The sequence below is a fragment of the Periplaneta americana genome, chromosome 13 (genome assembly GCF_040183065.1).
Source record: "Periplaneta americana isolate PAMFEO1 chromosome 13, P.americana_PAMFEO1_priV1, whole genome shotgun sequence".
In the NCBI taxonomy this organism is placed as follows: Eukaryota; Metazoa; Arthropoda; class Insecta; order Blattodea; family Blattidae; genus Periplaneta; species Periplaneta americana.
The window spans coordinates 115,264,086-115,276,524 of record NC_091129.1 but is presented as its reverse complement, the minus strand read 5'-3'; positions in this window follow the sequence as shown (position 1 = coordinate 115,276,524).

The window sequence follows — 12,439 nt, the reverse complement described above, 5'->3', positions numbered from 1 at the left end:
AATTAGAAACGTGTTAATATCTTCAATTTGATTAAATAAATTTATAGCATATGTGTATGAATTAATCAACCTATATTATATTTGTATTCTATAATTTTGATATATATATATATATATATATATATTCCTACTTTTCACGTGCGATATTATTCTTCTCTAGTATTAATATTATATTATATAATTCCACTGCCGCTGTAATTTAAATTTTAGTTCCTATTTTATTTTACTTATTTATTTTTATTATTTTTTTTCTATATTTCTCTTATATTAATATTGTATTATATAATTTCTGTAACTGTAATTTTAATTATGTTTCCTATTTTATTTTATATTCTCTTATAGGCCTATTAATATTATATCTGAACTGCGACAGAACACGAGCGCTGCTCATTCGGTCTAAAATTTTGTTAATACTACTGTATCTCCTTTTTTATATTGATTGTATTATTTTATTTCTATTTCTCTTGTTTGTTTATAATGATGTTCTTTATTCTGTATATTTAAATTTAAATAAATAAATAAAAATAAATTTATTTCCGTTCTCGTTCTCGTTATCGTTTCCGTTCCCGATTTATTGTGGACCAGCCTTTAGGGATAAAATCCACTACTTATATGTAACGAGGTCTTTGTTCAGTCGCTCACAGCAACCTAAACAATGACTTTCTTTAATGCAAGAATGAAGAAAATTTGTTTTATTCACAGCTGATATTTTATTCACTCCTAGAAATGCATTTAAAATGTAAAACAATTAATAGACTAAACACACTATAAAACCAACTACACCACAAGCAAAAGCCCTTATATTTTTTCAATTTTTCTGAAAGGTACGCCAATATGATTTCTTCGTTAACACCTTTCACGTTCCTACTTTCTCGCCACTCACAAAATAACTTTTATTCTTTCTGATAAATAGATGTAGATTTCTGCGGAACTAACGTGGACACAGCCACTTTGGCGACATTAAGGACTTCATCCGGTAAGAAAACTTCTTCTTTACACGACATTTTTCTTCCGAAGAACAACATTTTTAAATTTATTTATTCTGTATCCATTGTTGTCTTTATTCCTATTCTTTAAATCATAGCCAACTGTACATATTTAGTTGAAATAACCATGGACAACAGTTGGCTTTGAATCAAATAATAACACATGAGTCTAATATTTAATTTAAATGAAAGATTATTTTCAAAGAAATCTTACTTTCATATTAGTAGTGGAAATAATATTGTATGCAAAACGAGACTTAATAGATTTTATTCACTCGTGGAAATTATCTCCTGAGGCTTTACTTGTGATCTAGTTGGTTGCCTCGGGAGACAAACTTTCCAATCATGAATAAAATCTTACTTAAGTCTCTTGTCACATAAATTACTGTACTTCTTGAACCGAAAGATATCACTTTTAACTTAATACAGTTAGAAGCAATGGTACCTCACTTTCAACAAGTGAGAACGCCTGTGAACATAAATACTATTCATGGACTTCAATGCTTCAAACACAAGAAGTTATAACTTGTCTGTAATATCTTCGTAAATATTAAACTTTAATATAACTATACAACCTGTAACATAACATCCCAAAACTAATAGCATATGCCCTTAGAAAAAGATCCTTCGAGGTCCATGAAGAGGTGCACTGCGTTGAGTCCGAAGGCGGCGGAATTAGAAGAGCGGACATCGTGGCTCTAGACAAGACTAATAGTGAAGGTTTTATACTGGACCCAACTGTTAGATTTGAGATGAGTCAGACCCAACCATCTGAGGTCAACAAAGAGAAGCAACATATTTATGAGCCTACTATTCCGTATTTTCGTGAAAAATACCAGATGGAAGGCACCTGGGAAGTGCATGGTTTAATGATCGGGGCGAGGGGCACCATCCCACAATCATCTGTAAACACTATCAAAACATTTGGAATCCATAACATCAATCCTAAAATAATCACTTCAAGCATTCAAGGGTCTGTGGCAATTCTGAAAAATCATTTATACAGAATATCATAATTCCCACTTTTCTATTTGTTAGTGTGCGATTGTTGTAAATATATGTACAATTTATATTATTTATAAAATTCGAGCTCTAAGTTCACATTTAATTTGACTCGTCTATTTACTGTAATCAGTTATTATTCTTGTATATGTAATAATCTGTGTTTTTGGCAACCCAGGATGCCTGGGCAGACTATTTCTTGGAAATGAATTATATTATTCTCTAAGGTGTCAACAACGTATATTCTTCCCTATAATGAAAGAGTTAAATCACTTCAATCGTATTCCGTTATACTCGTGACAGTTTATGCCTACCAGATTAATTATTGCCATCTTATGTATTTTTCAGTCATTTTATTACATTCTAAAATGTTTTACTGCAAGGGAGAATCAATCGATTCAAACTTTCCTACGGACAGAAGACAAATAGGTCTAACTAATAATCTTTTGGCAGATATATCTCAAACAAATAAGTATGTAAGTTATAACGTGTCTCGTAGTAAAAAACAAATTGTAATTAGTCGCTTTAAAGATGTGTTAATGTAGCTTTCAACAATAATAGGGAAAGATTTTTCAAAATAACTAATTTATTTCTTTAAAATATCTAAGCTCAAATTTTTATGTCTTAATTATTTTTCCCAAACATTAATAAGGAAACTGTAACAGCCTATTTTAGAAATGCAATAAACAAAAAGCACAGGTTTATTAGACTTGAAAACTCGAGTTCTTTTGTTCTTTTACCGACAGAGGCATATTAGTGATTTTGAACTTGATCACATGAAAAAGTAAATTTCGTAGTAAAGCGATCTCCATTATTTTCAGTGTTTCGTTAAGTTCCTGCCTGAACTACAAACAATGACATCACTTAGTAATATAAAGTAATTCCGTACTACGTACTACAATGCTGACTGACAAGTGATGATTTATCTCGCATTGATCTTTTAAGCATTTTTGGGTCACCCTATGGTCAGGAGGTAAGTATAATCTTTATATATTGTGCAAATCTAATAAATGATAAACAATCTCAACTTACATCTACGTGTTGTGACGAAGCATTGGCTGCTTGAAATGTTAAGCTCACCTGAAACAAAAAAGAATAAAATGTTACTCAATTAATGAAAGCAACCTTATTTCCTACGAATTATGAAAAAAGTTTGGAAATATAATTACTCATAATACATGCATCCATGAATACACGAACAAATTAATATTATCTACAACTTAATGTGTAATTACTGGTTAATCCAATTGAAAAGGTAATACAGACAGTAAACTAACATAGTTCAATAGTAAAATCTACATTAATGACCAAATTAAAAATGATTATTTCTTATAAATGTGTAGCTTCTGCTCTTTTCGGAAAGAAAGAGATTTCAATAAAATATCTATATCATAAAGTGGATAAAATGTCGAATTTCTAATTAAGAAAATAAGGACTAAGACGCGTTCTACCCTCACCGGAAAAAAAGGTAACATCTGGATTAGCAATAAGAAAGCTCTATCTTGTGGTCAATAGACCGAGGCCATTAAAATGAACACCAGTGTTATCAAGGGAAAAATTGTTCCGGGTCTGGGTATCGATCCCGGGACCCTTCACTTAGCGCACGAATGCTCTACCGTCTGAGCTACCCAGGAACAATTACGGATACGTGGCTATATAAGGTAGTACAATTATGTATTGACAGGATGAACTGTAATTAATCATTGAGAACTTGTATTAGAGGGAAGGGTTGTGAGAGGAGCAAGAGCATCATATGGCGATGTCATGAGACATATCTGTAGCGCTACAGCCCATGAAGGACCAAGATCGACCAGCCGGCTGCTGGCCTCACGTCCACATGCCGAAGCAGAGGTGGACGATGATCCAACCAGATGATGGTTAGCACGATGATCCCCCCCCCCGCGTTATAGCTGGTTTGCGAAACCGGATTTTCGCTACCTATCGTAGCTCCCCAAGTGCATCACGATGCTGAGTGGGCACCGGTCCCATACACTGGCCTAAATTTCATGAGAAAAAAATGTCTTCCTTCACGGGGACTCGAACCAGCGCGCATTCCGTAATGCGAGTGCTAGGCAGGATGCCTTAGACCACGACGCCACGGCGCGGGACGTCATGAGACATTTGTTCGTAAGAATTACAAGTAAAGTAGAACCTCTATTATCCGTAGTAATGAAGGGGTGGGCTGAACGGTTAAACGAAAAAATCGGATAATTCGTACCATAAAAAATTTCGTAAATTTAGTGAATTACTTAATACTTACTTTGGTAATTTCCTCTATGGCCTTCTATTTAACACGCTAGGTAGTAGATCACAAGTTCACTAATTTAAGTCTCGTTGTCAACGACGGGTTTTGAAGGGGAAGGAAACTGCTAATGGCTGCTTGTGGAAAGATATGAATAGTGGAGGTCTTGTGTTATAGGTTTACATACTTTATACACTCCAAACTCGTATTCTGGTGCGAGATGAGCCACAGTTTCTCTTTCCACAAACCACTCAATTATTTACCCTTTTTTACCCCGATACTTAGCAAAACAACATTTCTTTTGACACTCGTAGAAACTTTTATACAGAAGTTATACAGGTAACCTTACTATATAAGGAAAAGGACTTTTAATAATACTCTGGAAAAAATTACATGCTGATACAATGTACAGTACTTTATATATTTCTGCTGAAAAACAGCGAGATCAACACAGACGGATAGTCCACCAATCGGTTAATAGACTGACGGATAATCGGGGTTCTACTGTACCAGATACATATATGTTTACAAAAAATTTAACAGAATAGTAGCATGGTGACAGTATATACAAAAATATCAGTTCCTGAGTGTTGTTACAAGATAGCATAATAAAATGAATTAATTACTAGTTGATTACAAGTAGGGCTAGGATTTTGATGACCTATAAATCATGAAAAAATGTCCTAAAACAATGCATTTATGACCTAAAAATCTTAGAAAAATACCCTTAAAATACCCTAAAAATTGTTCTTACGTAATAGTCTTAGTAGGTTTTGTACAACTTAATATTTAGACTAGTAATTAAATTAAATTCTACGAGTAGTACCAACATTCAAGTTTATTTAATTTTACATAATTTTAAGTGTTATACTTTAATTAATTATTTTACCCGATGTAATTTCCATCTAGCTCAGCACAAGGCCACTCTTATCCGGAATTAGCAAGTATAGAGGAGTCTTTATTGAAGTGAAGGAGTGGTTGGAGTGTACTATGTTAAAATGGCAATATTTGTGTAGAGAAACGATTAAAATATGATACAAAATAATGGGTATTAGTCATCGGCGTAGCTTGGTCGGTCAAAGCATTTGCCTGCCGATCCGGAGTTGCACTCGGTTGCGGGTTCGACTCGCGCTTGGGCTGATTATCTGGTTGGGTTTTTACCAAATGTAAGACAAATGTCAGGTAATCTATGGCGAATCCTCGGCCTTGTCAAATATCATATCGCTATCACCAATTCCATCGACGCTAAATAACCTCGTAGTTGATACAGCGTCGTTAAATAACTAAGTGAACAAATAATGGGTATTAATGGACAAAATATGTAGACAAATATCAAAGGAAATAAATATTATTTTATATTAATAATGCGGATTTATGGCCAAAATTAAATGAAAATGCCTCAAAAATGTCCGAATAAAACAAAAGATGCTCTTATGAGATGATGAAACAGGCAAAAAATGCAAAAAAAAAAAAATGCCCTAACAAATATGTCTTAAAACACTCAGTTTATCACATAACATATAAATACTAAAGCGGCTATATTTCTGGCTTACTAGAAAAAAAGATGCAATTTCATCAAAATCCTAGCCCTAATTACAAGTCTTCATGCATTCAAATAAAGAAGAAACGTTGGAATATACTCTCTTAGTAATCGAACCTCGGACTCGCCTATTGCAAACCCGATCACAACTAAGTCTCCCTGGCCAAAAAATAAACATACTAGACTCGTTCACCAAGCATTTGATATCAACTGCCCAAGATATTCGTAGTCCCATGGAAACCAGGAGGAGGACGTTCCATTGTGAATTGCATCACAAGGAGCAAGGAGCGTCCCGAATGGGTCTTTGTCATGCAAGGACTCCAAACACGTCAAGCACCCCCATGCGGTAGGGAGGGGTACAGAGGCGACTTTAAAACTTTCTGAAAAATGCAGGGTTCGAATTAAAGCGGGAATGGCTGGAGTCCCGTCGAGTGTGAAGGCGACGGATTCCCGCATGAATAAAAGAAGCGCAGGAAGCAGAGTACGAAGGCGTGGCCCAGCTCTCGATCCGGGGCGGGAATTGTCTATGAAGAGAAATGTTTGTTGAGGGGTTGTAAGGCACAACAGTGCGGGGTGGCTTCCCTGTCCACCTCCGCAGCACATCTCTCAAGGCTACAGCAAAGGGGAAGAAACCAACCCCCTCTTCAATTGGAGAAGGAAACTGCAGCACATTCAGACATCCGTAGAGGACACATCTGCCGCTTCCCATGCTTCCTGCCATAACAGGGGGACTACTATCCGCCCGCACACTATCTTGTTTCATTACTTTGTAAGCAGCACTAGTTGTGTAACCCTGACATACAACTCTCTTCCTTGTTCCGAAGCAAAACTAACATTTAAGGCACTCAAAATGTACTGTACCATATTGCTTTACGTATTTAATTGAATATAATGTCCAAACACAGCAAGAAGTCTGTTACCGCTAGCCTATAATTTCATATTTTACATAAACATTATCAACAAAGTCCAAAGGACTATTAACAATCTGTATTACAATTTCAGTTCATGTCGTAAGGAAACAATATTAGCAACTGAAAATCTTACAATTTCTATTCAAGGAAGTTATTTAACTTTTTATTTCAAATCCACTGTACTGGTAATTTAACTTCTGACAATAAGCATTATTGACGATTTTTGTTCTAATTTCATTTCATAACATACGGAAACAATATTAGAAACTGAAAATATTACAACAGGTATTAGAAATTGTTCTAATTCTTTACTTTAAATCAATTTTGCTATACAGTAAATCAAATTCTTATAAAATATTAATTTTGAAGCATTTTTTTTTCTAATTTCATTTCATATCCTGAAGAAACATCATTAGCCACTCAAAATATAAAAATTCAAAATGTTACAATTGATACCAAAGAAATTGTTAGTGGTTTATTTCTTTAAACAAACTTTACTGTAATTCAGTGTCTAACGATATATTTTTGAAAAACTTTGTTCTAGATGCATTTCTTATCGTTAAGTAACATCACTAACCATTCAAAATGTAACAATTTAAAATATTATTATGGATACTAAAGAATTTCTTTGTAATTTGTTTTCCTTAAATCAACTTTACTGTAATTTATTGTCTGATAATATATTTTGAAGCGCTTTGTTCTCTTATAATTTGGCATCGTAAAGTAACATCGTATGTAAAACATTTAAAATGTTACAATGAAATTCATCATAATTTACCTCTAATCAACTTTACTTTAGCTATACATCTGACGATTTATTTTTCAAGCGCTTTGTTCTAATTTCACGTCATATGATAAAGAAATAGTATTAGCTACTCATTATATTAAAAATTGAAAATTATTAGTTGGATATAAAATAAATTCATTTGTAATTCATTTTTGAAATGAACTTTCTTAGATCTCAACATTTAACGGTGTATTTTTCAAGCTCATAGTTATAATTTAATTTCATATCGCCAAGTAATAGCAAGAAAAACTCAAAATGTAACAATGACTATTATATTCTAATTCATTATTTCAAATAAATTTGATTATTACTTCAATGCCTCACAATATGAGTGTCTCTAATCTTATTTCATATAGTAAAGAAATACTATCATCCACTCATAACGACTATTAAAGAAATGTACTACAATTCCTTACTTCACATCAACTTTACTATTAATTCAAAGTCTGACAAAATACTGTTGACGAAGTGCATTCTAATCTCATTTAATATCGTAAAGAAGTTAATGTATTACTTAGAATTGACATTTAAGAATTTCTTCTTAATTCCTTACTACAAATTGAAAGTCTTATTAATATTATAGAATTTTGTTATAATTTTATTTTACGCCGTAAAAGAAATCATTCAACTCTCAAAGTGCTAAGTGGATATAAAAAAATTCGTTGTTTTTAAATCACATTTACCATTAACTCAAAGTCTCACAATACCTATATCATTACATTTTTTGCTCTAATTTTATTCCAAATTGTAAAGAAACAGGACTAGAGGTCTGATAATAAAGTTATTAAAGAATTTTGTACATTTTCCTTCTCCTAAAAATTTAATTTACTTCGTTCTAACTTTAATATTATGAAAAAAAAAAAAAAAAAAAAAAAAAAAAAAAGCAGTACTAATAACTCCACATTTAAGAATGAAGGGCATATGCAATAATTTTGTTCCTATTACAGAATATATTAGTTTTTGTTATAAAACTATAGTACTAGTATATTACAATGAAATAGTATTATTAATTAGGCTACAATGTTACACTCAAAATAATGTGTTTTGTTGTAAATGTATCAATATATATATATATATATATATATATATATATATATATATATATAATAATCTTGTTGTGCTCTCATACCCTAAACAAACAACATTAATCACTCGAAACTGGTAACGAACTATTACATAATTTTGTTTTATGCAATATGTCAAAGAAATATTAACAGTAATTCAAAACTAAAAGGAAGAATATTAATGAATTTCGTTTTTATTTGTAGGTATTTTATATCCTCAGCAAACATTATTAGTCACTAAGAATTTTAAGAATGAACATTAAACAATTATGTTGTACTTCCATAACATAATCAAACATGATTATTTACTGATGTTATAAAAATAAATAGTCTACGATTTTGTTGTACGTTCAAAAAACCAAAACATTTATTTATTTATTTATTTATTTATTTACTTATTTATTTATTTACTTATTTCCTGACTTACTTATGTATGTATTTATTTAGCTATTTATTTATTTATTTATTTATTTATTTATTTATTTATTTATCGTAGATTTTCTCCTAACATATTCACGACATCCGCATAGACAAGAAGCTGATGTAACCCGATCAATTCCAAACACTCTCTGTTATCCTGAACTTTCCTAATTACATATTCTAGAGCGAAGTTAAAAAGTAAAGGTGATAGTGCATCTGCTTGCTTTAGCCCGCAGTGAATTGGAAAAGCATCAGATAGAAACTGGCCTATACGATCTCTGCTGTAAGTTGCAATGAGACAAATTTTAATTAATCAAACTAGTTTCTTGGGAATACCAAATTCAAGAAGAATATTATATAAAACTTCTCTCTTAACCGAGTCATATGCTTTTTTGAAATCTATGAATAACTGATGTACTGTACCCTTAGACTATACTCGCATTTTTTCTCCAATCTCTGTCGAATACAAAAAATTTTATCAATAGTCGATCTATTATGCCTACAAATTATAAAATTATGTTGTACTTTCATAACCTAAATGAACATTATCAGTCATTCAAAACGTGAACACAAATTATAAAACAATCATTTTGTTCTAGTTTCATAATCTAATCAAACGTTACTAGTCAGTCAAAATATAATAATGCATGATTGAAAAATACTGTTGTAAAATAATATAATAACAAATAATACAAACTACTCTACACGTTATAATGTGTCCTTTGTACTATGTATTAAGTAATTGTAGAGGTGAATTCCAAAATGTCCTAAATCGGTTCTTTAAGATATTAACTGGCTTTATTCACGTCTTAATTTATCCTTTTCAAGCCTATATATAGCTGTGTAAGTTTATTGAACAGACTCTCCAAAGTTTTAACTTAGTGTGTCCATATGTTTTCTCAAAGGGACCTAAGGAAGTCAAATTTATTTTATCCGTTTTTGCATTTTTTCTCATAATTGGTCATTTAGGCCAGTTTGAAATATACATATTCAATTGTACAACCAATTACTGTTCTAATTCGGTATTTTAAGAATAAAATGTTACTCAAAGTGTAACAATGTACTCAATGTATTTAGTACCTCTTAATTGCGTGTTCACAGAAAACACTAAAAGCCACTTAAGTGTAACAAGACTAAAGTATTTTATGTTGTTTACTTTCATAACCTCGTTTTGACAATTTGTTACTCTTATGCGCGGAATTATTCTCGTTTCTTTTTAAGTACTGCCTAATAATAGCCCTCAATTACAGTGCATGTTAATCCTAGAGAGTGTTCCACGTAATGCGTTAGTAAATTCAATTTGTAAGCTTTATGTAGACGTGAATTGCACACGCTCATTAGAAGTCAAGGAGCCTGCAAGAGCGCAATATGCGATTTCACTTTCTAGTTCTTTGTATCACGTAGAGTGATATTTCCTCGCCAACTGCCTCAAAAAAGAAATTTCTTCCAGAAGCTATTTATAAGCTCTTAAAACGTTGGGTATTTGAAGCACGCCGGCCCCCGTGGGACATGAGTTATGATGCCAAAGAAGTTGGCTTTCAACAAGAACCAAGTCGCATTAAGGAACGAGAAACTTGGACTCGGCCAGCCATAATGGATTTCCTTGTTTTCTGATCGATTCCAATGCCAAGTTACAAACTAGACATAAAAAAGCGTTCCAGGAATATATTTCATTCGTATTTTATAACCATTATTGTCATGATTAAAATAGGACAGTATTTTAGCCAACTAATCCATTATTAATTTTGAAAGTATCTCTTCTCCCTCTGCTTCTTCAAAACAAATAGAAATCTATCCATTCATCCAACTTGATATATGATTGCGGATGTACCATGCGACATTTTTATTTTCTTCTTTTACGGATGATATATAAGCTTTAAAATTTCAGGATTAGTAACAGACTGGTGAAGCGGTGACTCAATGCAGTTAAAATTTTGTCCAGATTACACAAAATAGCTGACACACAAGTGACTCAAATACATGATTTTGACTAGAGGCCGGATGTTAGGCAAAATGCCTTTTTTAAACTGAGTGTATGTATGAAGGACCTATTAGAGATAAACACGTTTCCACACATTTGGCGACGATAGGTCAAATTTTTATTTTGCCTTTTTTGCCTATTTCAGCTCCCGTTGCCTATTTTAAGGTTAAATGTATTTTTTAGCCTTTTTACGTCGTTATTGTACATATTCTATACTTTTAAAGTATTTAAAATAAAACGCACATAAATTATATGAAAGAACAAAAAAGAACGGTCGTACAAATTAATAGTACATTATGCAACGAGCCTATAATGGTAGTAATTAAGACGCAAGTATGTTTGTTTATGAAACAAGCGCAAGCGAGTTTCATAATTTTCATACGAGCGTCTTAATTACCATTATAGGCAAGTTTCATACGACTTTTTATGCTCGACCATATTTCTAACTTGAAAGTATTGAAAATTAGGTCTTTTTATGGTTATGTGCGAACTGACCTGAATTGTGAGATGTGCGCAGACGCGAAAGTATTGGTTTTTTCCGAGGCCGAATATCATTGACCTTGGCACAGAATAGTCTGATATAACCTGGAAATTGATTTAGAATTGAAAAACGAGATGACAAATTGAACTTATTTGAATATTATTTACAATTAACGCTAATTGTTATAGTAACAGAACATAACCTTCTGCGACAGTATTGGATTTCCAGCCTCCGTGACTTTTCGCTAATTGTCTGTCGATTGCATATCCGAGAATAATCGATATAACGGTACAAAGCTGACTTGTGATTGGCTGAAGACCTGTACTTTAATGAGTAGGTGTACTTTAATGACATGCATTAAAGGACTGCTACCAGGTGAATAATTACTACATTTCGGCATGGTCGAGCATAAAAATATGTATTCACCTCACACAAGTATTTCCTGAGAATCGTATTCTCCAGCAATACATTTGTTTCCAAGAAATCGTAAACTTTTCTCCCCTACCGATTCCATCTTTTATGTCATTTAACAAAGATGTTTGAACATTGTAACCCTCAGTGCTCAGGTCACTTCGGGGTTTCCAGCGAAAGAAAGAGAATGAGGGAAGTATTAAAAGCAAGTCTCCAGGTCCCGTTACTGTTGTCGCTTGCACGCACAAGTCACGCGTACTTTCAAGTCTCTAATCCCTTCTCACACGCCTCTTTTTGAGACAATTCAGAGTAGGTTTTTCCCGATCTCTGAAAGAAAGTAGAAACAGTCCTTCTGAAATAAGTTGTTTTAAGTTTGCTCCAATCACTTCAGTGGAAGTGGAAAGATCTTTTTCGGGCATGAAAAGTTCTCTTTGACAGCGGGGCTCACTATGACAGTTATAAACTTAAAAAAGCTTCTTGTTGTGACATGTAACCAAGGAAAGTGAGTGCCGTATGGGATAGTTTATTAACCATTTGTCTATTTTTTGTCTGTTTCCATGAATAAGGTGGATGCTTCTGTTATGGCCATGTTCCTGATATGGCCACCCCCCTAT